At 36.7% G+C, this 17383-nt stretch overlaps 2 non-coding genes across 2 annotated transcripts; both read left to right on the top strand.

Annotated features, from left to right (window-relative positions):
* Positions 1 to 7078: 7078 nt before the first annotated feature.
* On the top strand, positions 7079 to 7185 carry LOC136204406 (small nucleolar RNA R71). The gene has a single exon (XR_010675248.1). It is a non-coding gene; the product is annotated as a small nucleolar RNA R71 (small nucleolar RNA).
* A 3149-nt stretch (positions 7186 to 10334) lies between these two features.
* LOC136204382 (small nucleolar RNA R71) lies at positions 10335 to 10441 on the top strand. Its single transcript, XR_010675225.1, has one exon. It is a non-coding gene; the product is annotated as a small nucleolar RNA R71 (small nucleolar RNA).
* The last annotated feature ends 6942 nt before the right edge of the window (positions 10442 to 17383 follow it).

Here is a 17383-nt window from a genome sequence, read left to right as displayed (position 1 = left end):
AAAACGCATACTAGCAAAACGTTTCCAACCAAGAACGGAAAGAAATTCATCAATACGCTCGGTAAAAGAAAGTGTGTTTACCGTGTTGGTGTCCAGAAAAAGCATGTCGATGAAATCTATTTGGACATTAGAAAATCGGCGATACTTGCGTCCTTCGGCTTCCGACGTAATATCGAATGGTGCTCCATATTGAACCCGTAATCTAGTGATCTTGGTTGCCTTAGCTTTGTTAGCAACGGTCTTTTGTCTAGGCATAGTGATTTGTTTGTGAAATTTGTGAATGGAATGAAAAATAATAGGAAAGGATGAAAGTTAGAGTAAAAGATAATGGTGGTGAATTGAGGAAGAAGAAGATGAATAGGGTAAATATTTATGGGGAAGATGAGTGAATCATGGTATTGGGAAGTGAAAAGATGAATGATTGGTGTAAAAAATAGGTGATTTAAATAGGTGTAAGTAATAGGTATTGATTAGGATAGTGGAATAGGTAGTAAATAGAGTAGGAATAGGAAAAGAGAGTGAAATTTCACCCAAATCCCGTCCATGCAGGTCGCGACAGCAAGTAGGGAGAAGGGCGAAATTTTGCTGAAATTTTTTTTTCCTCTGCTGTCTCAACTGAGAAACCGAAATCTCAACTGAGATTTTGAAAAATCTGGGTAAAATGGGACTATTTTTTATGATTTTAACACTTCAAAACCAATTCCTCTGTGAAGTAAGTGACATTAATGTTACAATGAATCCCTGAAACTGAGATAAACAAAACTGAAATATTAAATTGAAGGAAAACCAAAGGTTGTTCCTTAAAAAGAAATAAACTAATGAATTAATGCACTTTTATTTATTATAATCAATACCATGATATATATTTACATAGAAACATTATAAAAACATAAATTACAATCAAACAATCATATATATATTAAAAACAACAGACAGAAACGCATAAAATATATCCCTAAGTAGATGATAGACGACGTGCATTGGCTCTGTTAATCTTCGCTTGAACGAAGACTTGCCTCTCTGGTGCAGAAAGGAATGTTGGACCAGAACGGAAAACTCGTTTGACAAGTCCCTCGTTCTCCAAGAACTCGTAGTCTAAAATAGGGAATGGTTCTGTATCAGTCCAAGAAACAGAAATGGTTCCCTTGGCTCCCAATATGATTCCACAAATGATGTTGGCGAACCCAATCTTCCGTTTCTTCGAACGAGAAGCAGCAACTAACCCCTCCATTAGAATCTTTGAGGAGTTCACTGAGTTGCCTTGGAAAATGTCGCCCAACACATAAAGATCAGTATCTTTCACAATATTGCTACTGACTCGACCAAAAAGGCTGTGACAGAGGAACTTATGCAGATACAACATGGAATTAGAATTAATGGATTTGTTGAAGGCAAGACGTGGATTGAATCGCCAAAATCCTGTTAGCATCCTCCATATATCTCTAGAAGTCATATCCCTTCCAGGATGGTGTTGAGTTGTGTCTCGGGGTGAAAATCCAAACCAATTGTGAAGTTCTGGATATCCAAAAGTGAATACCTCCCCCTCACAATGAAAACTGAGACGAACACGTCTCTTGTTGACGAACCTAATGGTGGAGAAAAATTCCAGAACCCAATTTCCAATTATAGGAAATTTCATAGAAACAAATTTGGTCCAACCCAAATTAGTCAGATAGCGATCAATGTCTTCGCTTATCCCGAGTTCCTCGTTCAGAAACTCGTCCAGATACATCATGCCAAAGAACTGAGCATATCTGAATTGCATAAAGCGTTTCCCCTCGTCATGGTTATAAATGGGAAACCAAGCACCATATCGATTGGAGATATCAACTTTCCCTTTTTGAGAAGAAGTGCGTTTTTGAACATTTTTCAAAGACTTAGTCATGTCTGTGAGAGAAAAGAAAATGAAGTCTGTAGGATTTGAGAATTTGAGAAAGAAATTCAGAAAGATGAAATAAAATGGAAGAAGCCTGATCCTACAGGAATATATAAATCCTATAAGTGAAAGGTTGTGTCTGTTAGAAAGAAAAAGGTGTCAAAGTGATACCTCTTTGATTCAACTGACAGAAATTTTAAAGAAGGAAGACTGTAATCCCTTACAGTTATTTCAATTGTAAAAAGACAGAAAATCTCAACTGAGATTTTCGGAATCTCACCTGAGATTTCCAAATCCTGGGATATGAAAAATCTCAACTGAGATTTCTGCATATTTAATTTCTCAATAACACTTAATACTTAATGAAATCATTTTCAAAACGTGACTAAATTAAAATTTTAATGTTAACAAAACTCATTTGTACACAAAAATAAATATATAGAAATAAATAAAAATTAAAGTAAACAAACATTAAAAATAAAAATAAATTAAAAAGAAAAAGAATAACAATGATGAATAAAAAAAACTATAAATTAAAAACATGAAAACTAAAGAAATTAATTTTCATAAAATTTATCCACGGATTCAATTGCTTGAATTGGAGCTCTGTCGAAGTAAATCTTGCAACGATTACCATTGACCTTAAATCGTTCGCCATTAGACTTTTCTAGCTCCAATGTTCCGTAATCAAATGTTTTAACAACCAAAAATGGTCCAGCCCATCTAGATTTTAGCTTACCTGGAAATAATTTTAATCTCGAATTAAAAAGTAAGACTTTATCCCCAACATTAAAGTTTTTAATTTTGATTTTGGCATCATGCCACTTTTTAATTTTCTCCTTATAAATTCTTGCATTTTCGTAGGACAAATAGCGTAATTCATCTAACTCGTTTAAGTCAAACAAACGCTTTTTCCCTGCGCTTTGCAAATCATAATTAAGGGTTTTTATAGCCCAATATGCTTTATGTTCTAATTCAACCGGTAAATGACAAGCTTTACCATAGACTAATCTATAAGGTGTCATCCCGATAGGCGTTTTAAATGCAGTACGGTATGCCCACAATGCATCGTTAAGTTTATGTGCCCAGTCTCTTCTAGAAGACGAAACTGTTTTCTCAAGTATCCATTTGAGTTCTCTATTTGAAATTTCTGCTTGACCATTCGTTTGAGGATGGTACGGTGTAGAGATACGGTGGTGTACTCCGTATTTTCTCATAAGTGACTCAAAAGCTTTATTTACGAAATGGGTACCACCGTCGCTTACCATAACCCTAGGAACTCCAAATCGACAGAATATTGAATTTAAAAACTTAACAACTACTTTAGAATCATTTGTCGGGGTTGCAATTGCTTCAACCCACTTTGAAACATAATCTACGGCTACTACTATATAATTTTTGCCAAAAGAAGGAGGAAAAGGACCCATGAAATCAATTCCCCATACGTCGAAAATTTCAACTTCCAATATGTTCGTAAGAGGCATTTCATCTTTCCTTCCTATATTCCCTGTTCTTTGACACTTATCACAACGGATAATAAATGAACGGACATCTTTAAACAGAGTAGGCCAAAAGAATCCGCATTCAAGTATTCTAGCTGCTGTTTTGCTTACGCTATTATGACCTCCGTAAGCGCTAGCATGACATTCTAACATTATAGAGTCATATTCAAACTCACTAACACATCTCCTAAATATTCCATCGCCGCATGTTTTGAACAAGAATGGATCTTCCCAAAAATATTTCTTAGCTTCTGAAAAGAATTTCTTCTTTTGCTGAGAAGTCAATCCATCTGGCACAACATGTGCAGCTAAGTAATTGGCTATATCTGCATACCATGGAGCTATGACACTTTGTACTTGCATGAGATGTTCATCGGGGAAATCATCTCGAATACCTGATGTTTCACCAATGGGACCGTTTTCATCCTCAAGTCTTGATAGATGATCGACGACCAGGTTTTCAACTCCCTTTTTGTCTTTAATCTCAATGTCAAATTCTTGCAATAGTAAAACCCATCTAATAAGACGTGGTTTCGCATCTTTCTTATCAAATAAATATCGTAAAGCTGCATGATCAGTATAAATGATGACTTTAGACCCTAACAAATAAGATCGGAATTTATCACATGCAAAAACTACTGCTAACATTTCTTTTTCAGTGGTGGTGTAATTTAACTGTGCACCGGACAAAGTGTGACTCGCATAATATATAACATGAAGTTTCTTATCCTTTCTTTGACCTAATACACATCCTACAGCTAAGTCACTCGCATCACACATAATTTCGAAAGGTAGATTCCAATCGGGTTTCGATATTATAGGTGTACTGACTAAAGCCGTTTTCAAAGTATTAAAAGCTTGTAAACAATCTTTATTAAAATCAAAAGTTGAATCCTTCATAAGCAAATTAGTAAGTGGTTTGGAGATTACAGAAAAGTTCTTTATAAACCATATGTAAAAACCTGCATGACCCAAAAATGATCTTACTCCCTTAACAGTGGTTGGTGGGGGTAATTTTTCTATAACTGAAGTCTTTGCTCTGTCCACCTCTAAACCTTTTTCAGAAATCTTATGACCTAAAACAAATCCTTCGTCTACCATGAAATGACATTTTTCCCAATTTAATACTAAATTCGTTTCCTCACATCTAGACAATACTTTATCTAAGTTTTGTAAACACGCATCGAAAGAATCTCCATAAACTGAAAAATCATCCATGAAAACTTCCATTATGTCTTCAATGAAGTCGTTAAATATTGCTGTCATACAACGTTGAAAAGTTGCTGGTGCATTACATAGACCAAAAGGCATTCTCCTATATGCAAATGTTCCGTAAGGACATGTGAAGGCTGTTTTATCTTGGTCATCCGGGTAAATGTAAATTTGAAAGAATCCGGAGTAACCGTCTAGGAAACAGTAAAATGCATGACTGGCTATCCTTTCGATCATTTGATCAATGAAAGGTAGAGGAAAATGATCTTTCCTAGTAGCTTTATTTAGGTTCCTATAGTCTATACAAACTCTCCAACCAGTGGTGGTTCGTGTAGGTATCAGTTCACCTTCATCATTTCTTACAATAGTTATGCCTCCCTTTTTAGGTACACAATGGATTGGACTAACCCATTCACTATCTGAGATCGGATAAATGATTCCATTGTCTAAAAGTTTAGTAATCTCATTTTTGACTACTTCTTTCATGTTCGGATTTAAGCGTCTTTGCCTATCCGCTTTAGGTGGCTTGTCCTCTTCTAAGTGAATTCTGTGCATTACTATACTAGGATTAATTCCTTTTAAGTCTGAAATTTGCCAACCCATACTTCCTATCCTATTTCTAACAACTTCTTTCAATTTTTCTTCTTGATCGCTTGTTAATTTGTTAGAAATAATTATAGGTAGAGAATCGCCTTTGCCTAAGAAAGCGTACCTCAAATGACTGGGTAACTCTTTAAGTTCTAATTTAGGGGGTGTTACAATTGAAGGCGGAACTGGTCCATCTTCTCTAATCAAAGGCTCTGGGTTCTTATCATCTAATTCCTCATTTATTATAGGTTCAATTATTTCTTCACCTTGAATTACATCATTGACACATTCCTCGACTAAATCAAGTTTCATACAAGCGAATTCCTCCATAGGGTATTTCATCGCTTTGTTCATGTTAAACTCGACCTTATCTTCTCCTATCCTTAAAACTACCTTCCCTTCCGACACATCTACTAGAGCGCGTCCCGTGTTCATAAACGGTCTACCGAAAATTAAAGGGCAATTTACATCATATGCAAAGTCTAATATAACAAAATTGGTAGGAAAAATAAATTTATCGACTTTGACTAAAACATCTTCAATTATACCATACGGCCTTTTAGTGGTTTGATCCGCTAATTGCAAAACCATATTGGTACGTTTGATATCTTCTTCTAAACCTAACTTGTTAAAAATAGACAATGGCATTAAGTTTATACTTGCTCCTAAATCACAAAGACAACTTGGGAATTCAATATCTCCCAACTTACACGGAATAGTAAAACATCCGGGATCCTTGAGTTTAGTGGGCAAATTACTTGATACTATTGAACTACAGTCTTCAGTTAACGAAATGGATGAAATTCCTTCCCAACTGATTTTCTTTGAAATCAAATCTTTTAAAAACTTACCGTAGTTAGGAATTTGTGTGATTGCATCCATAAATGTCAAATTGATGTGCAAATTTTTAAGTTTATCCAAAAACGTTAGAAGTTGTTTATCATAGTCCTTATTTCGGACTTTGTGTGGAAAAGGTGGTTTGGGTACAAAAGTTTTGGTACCTGCGTCAGATGGTGAATTATTTGTGATTAAGATATCTTCTTTGGACTTTGGTAAATCAGTTCCCGGTAATGTTACATCTTTGGGCATTTCAGGCCCTTGATAATTTTTTCCTGAACGAAGAGTAATAGCCTTCACCTGCTCTTTCAGATTTTCTTCCGTATGGCTGGGAAGACTTCCCTCTTTTCGGGATGGAATTGATTTAGCAAGTTGACCAATTTGGATCTCCAAATTATGGATGCTAGATGAGTGGTTTTTAATAAGCTGATCGAATTTATTTTCGATCCGTTTAAAACCATCGTCGTGATTACTTATTTTTCCACTGATAGCATCTATAAACTTGTCGATTTTAGAAGATAAAGTGCTAATCGTATCTCTTGACTGATTTTGATAATTAGTGGTACGATTTTGATTAGCACTGGCATTATTGTTACTGTTATCTTTCCAGTTAAAGTTAGGATGATTCCTCCATCCAGCATTATAGGTATTAGAATAAGGATTATTAGATTGGTTTTGCCCTTGGACAAAATTTACCTGTTCGATCTCACTCATATTTTCGTAGTCCACATCCGTTTGGATTGGATTACCATTGATATCGCGTGGTGCCATAAACTTGTCAATTTTGTGCGATAAAGCAGAAAATTGGGCTTGTAGCATTGCGACTGGATCAAGTTCAACTATACCTTTAACTGATGGTGTGGTTGAGGATGATGGTTTTGCCACCGGCATATGTCCACGTTCCGCGGGCCACATACTGCTGTTGATTGCCATTTCCTCCAAAAGTTCTCTCGCTTGGGCTGATGTTTTCTTCATAAATAGCCCTCCCGACATAGCATCTAATGAACCCCTAGTTGTAGGATTTAGTCCATTGTAAAATGTTTGCATTAAAAGTTCAGCGGGTAATTGGTGGTTTGGGCATAAACGTTGAAGTTCTTTAAAACGTTCCCAAGTTTCATAAAGAGTCTCATTATCATTTTGAGAAAAAGATGTTAACTCCTTTATGACTCTTGCGGTTTTTGCTAAAGGAAAATATTTAGATAAAAACGCTTGGGCTAATTGTTCCCAAGTGGCAAAAGTTGCGGCTGGCATAGAAGTTAACCATTCTTTGGCTCTATCCTTCAAGGTGAAAGGAAAGAGGCGAAGTTTGATTGCTTCTGCAGTCACATCTGGAATTTTAAAAGTATCACAAATTTCAAGGAAATTTGTTAAGTGGGTATTAGGATTTTCGTTAGGTAACCCGTAAGATGTTATATTATTTTGCAACATATTAAGCAAAGCTGGCTTAATTTCAAATTGGTTTGCGGTGATTCTGGGTCTAACGATACTATTGGTCACACCGGCCACACCTGGCCTAGCGTATTCCATAAGTGTTGGTGGGTCTGCCATTTTTTCTGGCTCGGTATATGTTTTTACTGGGGTCTTATTTTTGTTTTTCTTATTTTTCTTGTTCTTCCTAATGGTTTTCTCAATTTCTGGGTCTATAGGGTCTGGTACAATGCCTGAACTTCGAGAACTGCGCATGAACCTGAAATCTTGCACGAACCGAAACTACCTATAAAACAGAATTTTGAAAAATAAATAAATTAGTAAATGAAAACTATTAAATTATAAAAGTTAAAATAAGTATGTTTAAACCTAGATTCGAAATAAAACACGAAAAATTTAAAATTTTGTCAAAAATTTTGGCGTTCCCCGGCAACGGCGCCAAAAACTTGTTGAGCGATTTCCGCAAGTGCACGGTATACGCTTGTAGTAATAAAAGATATCGAACCCACAGGGAAAACTTTTTAACTAAAACTTTATTTAATTCGGTTTAGTCACGTGTTTAGGTTTAATAAAAGAAAATCGTTTAATTAATTGTATTGGTTTGGGTAAATTAGGATTAGATAGAAGGATTATATCGAGTTTAGAGAACAGTTCCGTCTTTGTGGTTTTGATTACAAGACAAATATTTCCGCAATTGGAATAAAATAGAACTTATTTTCATAAAGCAAAGAAAACAACTTTAACTTTGTAAGATTATGGACATGTAACAATATAGCGATTTATTCAATTAAATGGCTTCGAACTATAGAAATCCCCCTGATGTTGAGGTGATTCCCACCTTAATCAAACTAGTATTTTATGTCTGATAAGCCGCGATCAGCGATCATGTCATCCATAAAAACTAAATCTGTCAAGTGTTCAACAAAGTTCTTATATGAATAAGATGGAATAGAACGTTTTAATAAAAACACCAATTTATCATTTTGAAAATCATTTTGTCAGAACAATATCAAAATAACAACAGTAAGAATGTATTGAATAAATAAGTATATCATTAATGAAATGTGAATTTTCACAAGTTAACAAAGAAGCAGAAACTTGGATAGCATTGTAACGAAAACTTTGAGATCCGGGTCGTCAATCTTTCTCTCAAACTCCGTAGGTTCGTCAAACCTCATGCGCTTCAGCCGTCAATTCTTCTCACTGGATCTTCGGAATAGAGACTGATCTCGTCTACTACCCAGAATGAAAAACTAAACTAATACTGTTTATAACTAATCTAATAACAATTCGTGTACAGCACGATTGTTTACATAGAAATGAAATCTAAACTTTCTGATTCTTTTCTGAATCAGAAACTCGACATAACAACTTTCTTCTCCAATTTCTCTAACTTTTTCCAACCTTGATTTCTGAAATGGATCACTTATTTATAGTTGTTGAAGGGTTGTAAATGATGGGTCGTGTCTGCTGGTGAAGGGTTGCTTTTATCCGAACGAACAGACGCATTTTTCCGATTTAAAACATGTGTTTTGTGTGCAGAAGGGTTCGCTGTCGCGACTGAGATTCTGAAAATCTCAGTCGCGACAGGGGGTATAGGGGCGAGTGAAAATTTCATTTTTCCCCCGAGCTGACCTCCGTAAGTCGCGACTGAGATTCTCAAAATCTCAGTCGCGACAGAGAGATGTCTCCCTGTCTCTCGACCGCTTTTCGTCCTCCTTGAGCGTTCTTCTGACTGATATGCATTCTTGGTACGTTTTTTAGGTTTTTCCTCCATTTAAGCTCCGTTTTCGCTCCTATTTCGCTCCTATTTGGATTTAACCAAATAATTAAGTACCTTGCATCAAAGAAGTAAATAAAGACGTAAAAGTATTCCAAACGAATATAATTAACTCGATTTCAATGTAAATTTAACGTATTTATGTATGATATTTTAGGTATATTTTGGGCTTAACACCTGGCTTAGCATTACAGTCTCATGATCTCCTAACTTTCTCTTTTTAGAGATCAATTCTTTCAAAAAAATTCCATACACAGTCATATTCTCAAGAAGTTCTAGAAACGGGAGGTTAATCTCTATTTTCTTAAACACATTCAACATCTTGGAATAATCCTTGTCTAACTTAGCTCTCCTATAAGTAGGATAAGGCAAGGTTACCTGTGTTGGTGGTACAACAGTGTCAGTTAATGAAGCTGGATCAAAAACACTTACTTGGGGAGCAGGAGGGGTAAATGAGATATTACCAGGAATTGGGTCTGAGGACTCATCTCGTTGAGGCACAAAATCTGGTCCACTTACATGTGTTCCGCTCCTAAGCGTGATTGCTCGTGCTTCCTCTTCCACCAGCTCACTGACCTGTGTTTGAAGTCTTTGGCAGAAAGCTTCATTGCGTGCCAACCTACCTTCTATGGCACTCAGGGTCTCTATCAGGACATCTATACTTCTCTCCACTTCAGTCTCAGAACCTGAACCTCGGTATCTGTCCTGTTGCCAATGCGTGCTATTTGACCCATACTGTTTTAGATAATGGACCTGTTCGAGCACCATCGGGCACTCCACGCTCTTGAGCCCTCCGCTGCATACCTCACAGCTTGCTACTGGTTCTGGTGATTTCAGGTGACTTCCCAGCAGATCCACTTTTTCTGTAAGTGCTGTTATCTGAGGATTTGATTCTGAAGAGATTCCAGGGAACTCCTCAGCTATTGTGCGTCTTCTCGGAGCCGGCTTCTCAACTTGCCAATATGCACTTCGTTCAGCTAATTCTCTCACCAGATTGTAAGCCTGCACCGCAGTCTTGTTGAATAAATTTCCTCCCGCTGCTGCATCTAGAAAGGCGCGGCTGACATGAGATATTCCTGAATAGAACATGTCAACAAGCTGGTACCACTAGTAACCATGGTGGGGGCACTGTCTTAACAACTTCTGGAACCTCTCCCAGGCTAAATGCAGGTTCTCACTGTCAGACTGCTTAAACTAGGTGATTTCGCTTCTGAATTGTGTAGTCTTTGATGGGGGGAAGTACTTTGCTAGGAACGCTGATACTGTGGTATCCCAATCAGTGAGAGAGCCTGGCTCGATGGATTTTAGCCATTCTGTAGCTTCTTCTTTCAAAGAAAATCTGAACAGCTTCTGGAAGATTTGTTCAGATGTGACGTATTCGCACTTGAAGGTGCTGCAATATTCCACGAATTTGTCAAGATGTGAGTTAGGATCTTCGTAGTAATCCCCACCGAACTGTCCCGAGTTCTGAATCATCTGGATCATTGCTGGTCTGATTTCAAATGACTCTGCTGTTATTGCCGGATCGAGGATGCCAGAGGTGCTTGTAGGCCGCTTTGCCTTCAACAGCTCCATGACCGACATATCTTCGGCCATCGTGTCCTCTCCTTACGTCCTGCAAGAACAGTTTCAGCTTAAGAATCAAGATGCAACTATGAGTGATCTCCAGAACCTCGGTTCCTGGAATTCCAAACAATTATACAAACTTTTCCCTAAGAGTAAACTAGTTATAAACAAAAATAGTCCCCGGCAATGGCGCCAAAAACTTGATGCTTGCAAAATATATAACAATAAATAGGACAATTGGATCCTATCGCAGCAAGTAGTATAGTGCTTAAGCACAAGATCGAACCATAAAGACTATTTGCCACAACTAATCGGTCTAAGAAAAAGAACGCAATTGTTCGGAAGGTTGAATATTTAGTGTAGTTGATAAAAGAGATAAATTTCTAGAACAACAGATAAAAGCAATTGAAGGGGAGGATTTGATTCAATTGATGAAACAGCCTAAGATGGGGATGTTCTTAATTGGATACCATGTATAATGAGTGGGATTTAGATGTATATCCGAAGGACGATTGACGCTAATCACCTAGTCAACTGCAAAGATATGGTCAATCACTTGCAGTCTATTCACATGCAGTCGGTTGACGGCTTGATTAGGCATACAACCTAGGGCATGCAAAGCATTGGGTTCTGTGTGATTGAGGCCAAAGCCATAGCCCGGCCACTGAACCGCACTCCTAGTGGTCTCTAGCAAGGTCAGATCATGCTAATTCTGAGTAGGTAGTTCCTTGGTCAGGGTACTACCCATCTGCGATCCTATAATTGTCAGATTCTAGGCATTAGGTTCAATTCTTTCAGGCTAGTTGGTCATCATCGATTCTCATTCTAGCCAAGATCCTATTCCTGTTAAATATAGGACATTAAGCATGCACAATCTAATCAATTGAGAGTAAACCATACACCAAATCCCTAATCATACATCATCAACCAATCAATCTCATCCCCATCCCAGACAGGATGGGGATTAGTTCATAATCGAACTCACCAAACAATTCAAACACAATTCATCAACTGAAATCTCCATTAACTTGAATAAGTAAAGAGTAAGAGGCAATCTAAGGAGTTAGAAATATAAAACCCGATTTCGTCTGATTATGATTACAAATTTGGGAGTATCCCCTCTTCCAATCTCCAAGAAGCTTAAAAAACAATCACAAATCCACGCAAATCTAATGATAAAATCTGATACAGGGAAAGAAAGAAGCTAGAAAAAGTGAAAAGATAACTCGGAACCCTAAGAAAGAAGATGTAATGTTCTATTTATAGTCTAGGCTTTGTTAGGGGTAGTTTAGGCATTTTCAGGCCAAGATTCGTGTTTTGGAGGTGAGAAGACGCTGGGAAATTACTTCCCAGCGTCTCGTCTCGTCTCGTCGAGACAAGAAGTGTCTCAATGAGACGAAAGGGTGTCTCGACGAGACACTGGACGTCTCGTCGAGACACCACGCTATGGTTCCCTTTGGGAACCATCGGCCCGCCTCGTCTCGTCGAGACAGGCTCTGTCTCGACGAGACGAGTGCCTGTCTCGGCGAGACGAGCACTGTCTCGGCGAGACAAGCGCTGAGAGGAGGCACTTCTCTCCAGAAGTTAACTATTCTGGTCCTTGGGCTTCCAGAATTTGCTCCAATGGCCCCCAAATTGTCCGGACATACTCCAAATGGCACGAGTCTGGCTCGGGCATACTCGAATAGTCCTGAAAATACAGAAAATGCCATAAATACTGGAAATTACTGATTTTAACCAAAAGGGAACAAAATAATTCTTAAATTTAATGGAAATAAAACAAGAAATGAACTAAAAGGGGTCTAAAAACCCTATACAAATGGGAGCTATCAGGGTTTAGTGTCTTATAGTCAATTGTTGTAGGATATAAACCAGCGGTAAATGAATGGTTCTTTTATATCATTTGTTTTAATAAGATATAGTTTTGTTTTCAATTATATAAATGTAATTACTTTTAAAGAACTAAATAAGTCAAATAAAAAAAATCCTTAAGTTTATTTAAAGTGATTATAAAGTGTTCATACAAGCATGAAGTGAGACAAAACATTATAATAAACTAATAAACTTAAAACCACCACAAGTCAAGTAATATGTTTTGAATAGGGATTGACATAATACTGGAGAGACTTGCATGTAACAATGTTTTCTGTCGAGAAAGAGAGCTGATCTCACAAGAATTAGATATGTGGATATCTGGACAGTTACATGGATCCAGTGAAGGAGTTCATTAGGATTGGGGACCCGACTTGAGATAACAGGATGGATGGATTTATCCTGTGTCACATGTTCATCACATTGGTATTAATAGGTATAAGTAATCCTCAGACTCAAAGGAATGTTAATTAGTGATTCTGGATTATGGAATGTGATACTTTGACTCTGTTCAAACACGATCCATAACAGAGATGACTCTGGGGTGTGTGCGAGCAGGCGTTGGGTATCATGGGAAGTAATTGCAGAATAGTTAACATTGGATTGAGCATTTGTCACTCTTGATAAATGGGAGATATGTCCAAGGATCGCTTGTGGAAGACTTGACTCTAAATCCTTGCAAGGTGATAGTTTAAGAATTGAAATAGAGATTTCACTTAACATATCTATTCGGAGTTAACTCGGTCTGTACAAGTAAAACGAACATCTCGCTGTATGTGATTTGACATAATCCATAGTCATAAGATTCAGTTCAAGGATGTAGTTGATAAAGGATCGAATTATACTGTAACTAATACGGAAAGGTCAATGATGGAATCAACCTGTCTTCTTATAGCTCTGGGGGAATGTTTACGGTTCTGCTATTTACAGTCCACACACTCATTCCATTATACAAAGATTAAATGTAATTTTGGGAAATTAATTTAATGGTTGTATACAGCTAGTAGCAATAAGAACCTAATGGGTCACACATAAGACTTAGAACCAAAAACAGGAATGGATAGTAATTAATAGATGGAAGCCCAATATAGTTATTAAGGCCCAACAATGAGGGGGGTGAAAATTACATGTATTTAATACACGTGGGAATTAATTTATTATGATTAGATTATAATTGTGGTTAAATTAATTATAGGGTAATTAAATTAGAAGGTTTAATGTGATTATATTTCTTCTAATTATTATTCTATCAAACAACAAAATATTATCTTTATATTTAGATATAATTATAGATAATATTTATAGAGTATTATTTAGAATAAAACTCTAAATAAGTAACCTAATTCTATCTAACTAGCGTTTAGATACAAGATGTTATTTATAACCCCATTATAGGAGAATTTTGGCCAGCCCTAATTGAAGAGGAGAGAGAAATTTCGGCCACCCTTGTTGAGGAAGAAATTTGCTCCGCTTGCTTCCATCCGATTAATTCTATCTCTTCCTTTTTCTCTTTGATCTTGTGTTGATTTATTAGAGGCAATCTCCTTTGATTGCTATTCATCGGTTGTATTCTAATCGTTTACTTATATGTTTTGTTATGTTCATGAAAGAAGAAAAGACATACAAAAGAGAGGAATTCGTTTTGCTCCTCCTACATCGGGCCAGTTCACTTTTTCGCGGATTCCTGGAGATTGAACTGTCGGATCGTCACGATTTTTGGACAGGAGCTTCTAGACATATGCTTCCTTGTTTTCACCATTGGGATTGTCGTTCGGAGGTATGGAAGGTCTGTTCGGGTAGGGACAGATTGGTTGACAGGTTCCATCTCTTTTGAAGTTGTGGGCACTTCGTTTGCAACAGTAGATTGATCGTCATAAAGGTATTTATGTTTAATCCCTCTTTATATGAAATAACGATTAACGGATCTTGGAAAAAGGGAAATAAATAAAATAGGTAAAAAATTTATATTTCCGCTCCGCCTTTGTTTGCCTATTTCCCTTCACTTCTCTCATGTTGGGGTTTTGGTGTCCTATAGACAATTGTTCTAGGATACAAACTTAATGTAAATGAATTGTTCTTTATATCATTTGTTTTAATGAGATATATGTTTTATAACTATATAAAGGCAATCCCTTTTAAGCACTAAATAAAGTCTAATAAAAGGAAATCCGTAAGTTTGTTTAAAGTGATTATAAAGTGTTCATACAAGCATGAAGTGAGACAAAACTTTATAATAAACTAATAAACTTAAAACCACCCCAAGTCAAGTGATATGTTTAGGATTGATATATCACTGTTGAGACTTGTATGTAACAATGTCTTCTGTCCGACAGAAAGCTGATCTCACAAGCTTCATATATACAGATATCTGGACAGTTACATAGATCCGATGAAAAGTTGTTCATTAGGATTGGGGATCCGATTTGAGATAACAGGATGGGTAGATTCATCCTTGTCACCTGTTCATCTCATTGGTATTAATAGGTATAACTAATCCTCAGACTCAAAGGAATGTTAATTAGTCATCCTGAATTACTGAATGTGAGACTTTGATCCTGTTGTCCCACGATCCTTAACAGAGATGACTCTGGGGTGTGAACAGCAAAGGTTGGGTGTCACAGGAGGTAATGTCAGGGTAGTTATACATTGGATTGAGCATTTATCACTCCCGATAAATGGGAGATACATCCAAGGATCGCTTGTGGAAGACTCGACTCTAAATCCTTGCAAGGTGATAGCTTAAGACTTGAAATACAGATTTCACTTAACCTATCTATTTGAGTTGACTCGGCCTGTACAAGTAAAACGAACGTCTCGCTATATGTGACTTGACATCACCCATAGTCATAAGATTCATTTCAAGGATGTAGTTGATAAAGGATCGAACTATACTGTAACTAATACGGAAAGGTTAACGACAGAATCAACCTGTCTTCTTAACGGACTCTGGGGGAATGATTACAGACTTGCCAATAACATACTCAGTACATCATTCCGTTATGCAAAGATTAAATATAATTCTTGAAGAAATTAATTTAATAGTTGCATACGGCCAGAAGTAGTAAGAACCTAATGGATCAGACATAAGACTTGGAACCAAAAGAGAGATGGATGTTATTAATTGATGGAAGCCCAATTGAGCCCAGTAAGGCCCATTTAATTAAAGGGGGCCGAAATTTATATATAATTAGTGAGTAATTATTTTGATTCTATTAATCCTAATTTGATTAGGAATATGAATTAAATTAATTAAGAGATAATTAAGTTAGGAGTTTTAATTAGATTAATATACTCCTATTATTATCCAATAAGGTTATTTATTATTATCCTAGATATGTTAGATATATAGTGAGATAATAATTAGGAATTCTATTCCGAATTGAATTCCTATTAAGTAACCTAATCATATCTAACTAGGGTTTAGATACAAGTAATTATATATACCCCCTACCATATGAATTTCGACTAAGCCACCTTATTCCTCCCTTTGTGATTTTCGAAATCTTCAACTAGAGAGAGAGAGAGAATTCGACTCCCCCAGTTCGTGGATAAGAATTCATACGGCTTCCATCGATCGATTATTTTCATCTATCTTCTTTTTCTTTGATCTTGTGTTGATTAATTAGAGGCAATCTATTTTGGTTGCATCTCATACGGTTGATTCTAACTTAATCTCACTGTGTTTTACTTTGTGCTTGGGAACTCGGAGAAGAGTTGTGGGCACTTCATTAACAACGGTAGATTGTTCATCAAAATGTATTTCTTCTTATCTCTCTTTATATGAAATAACGATTAATGGATCCTATGGTTAAAAGGAAGTAGGCTAAAATTTTTATATTTCCGCTGCTATACTTTAGCCTAATTTCCAACATCTCATTCTTTCTCCTTTTTTTTGTCAACGGAGGAAGAAGGTTTGTTGGTGGAACCCGGAACAGCTCTGACATTCAGCTGTTTAGTATAATTCCTAAGATGCTCAGTTCTCTTATTCAAGCTAGTGTAGATTTCTCTGCTCATGTGTTGGCCATCAGTAGAGAAGGATCCATTCCGACTCATTTCACTCAGAATTAGGTGAAGTGTCTTGGCATTCCAGATAGAAGTATCTACAAGAGCGTGAGTGTATTTCTGATGGATATTTAGAAGTGCATGGTCTAATGTCTGATGCTGATTGGCAATGGATTAAACGTTCTGGTGCAATGCCTGATGCTGACCATAAATGGAGGTTACTTTCTTATCTAGAGTTTCCATCGTTTTTCTACTGACATTCAGAAGGTGAAGAGATTCTGACAAAGATCCAACGAGGTTTTGGTTTTCAGATTGGACATGATGAGCATTCATTAGGTTCAGTTCAGAGGCAATCTTTTTTAACTCAGAGGAGAGACGGGTTGAGACCTTTTGAGAAGTGGCAAAACTAGAAGGTATGAAGCAAATTGTTTGCTCAAGAACTGACATATGTTGTATCATATTTAGTTGAATGGAGGCCATTCTATTAGCATAGGTGTGATTACCTTATTGAGAGACCAGAGCCGCTACTGTGTGAAGCAGGCTTTTAATACTGGCCAACTAATTCAGAAGAAGAATGTGTTGGTGTGCCCTAGTTCTTAGGCATTGGTTCTAGACCATGTATTGGACATTATGTATATTGTTTGAATACATTGTATAAGTGTTATATGAATAAAGGTATTAATTCATTCTATTTATATCTTGTGTTGTAAACATGAATGA

The sequence above is a fragment of the Euphorbia lathyris genome, chromosome 8 (assembly GCF_963576675.1).
Source record: "Euphorbia lathyris chromosome 8, ddEupLath1.1, whole genome shotgun sequence".
NCBI classification, from domain to species: Eukaryota; Viridiplantae; Streptophyta; class Magnoliopsida; order Malpighiales; family Euphorbiaceae; genus Euphorbia; species Euphorbia lathyris.
Note: the sequence above shows the minus strand (reverse complement) of the source record. Positions and strands in the feature narration are given on the sequence as shown.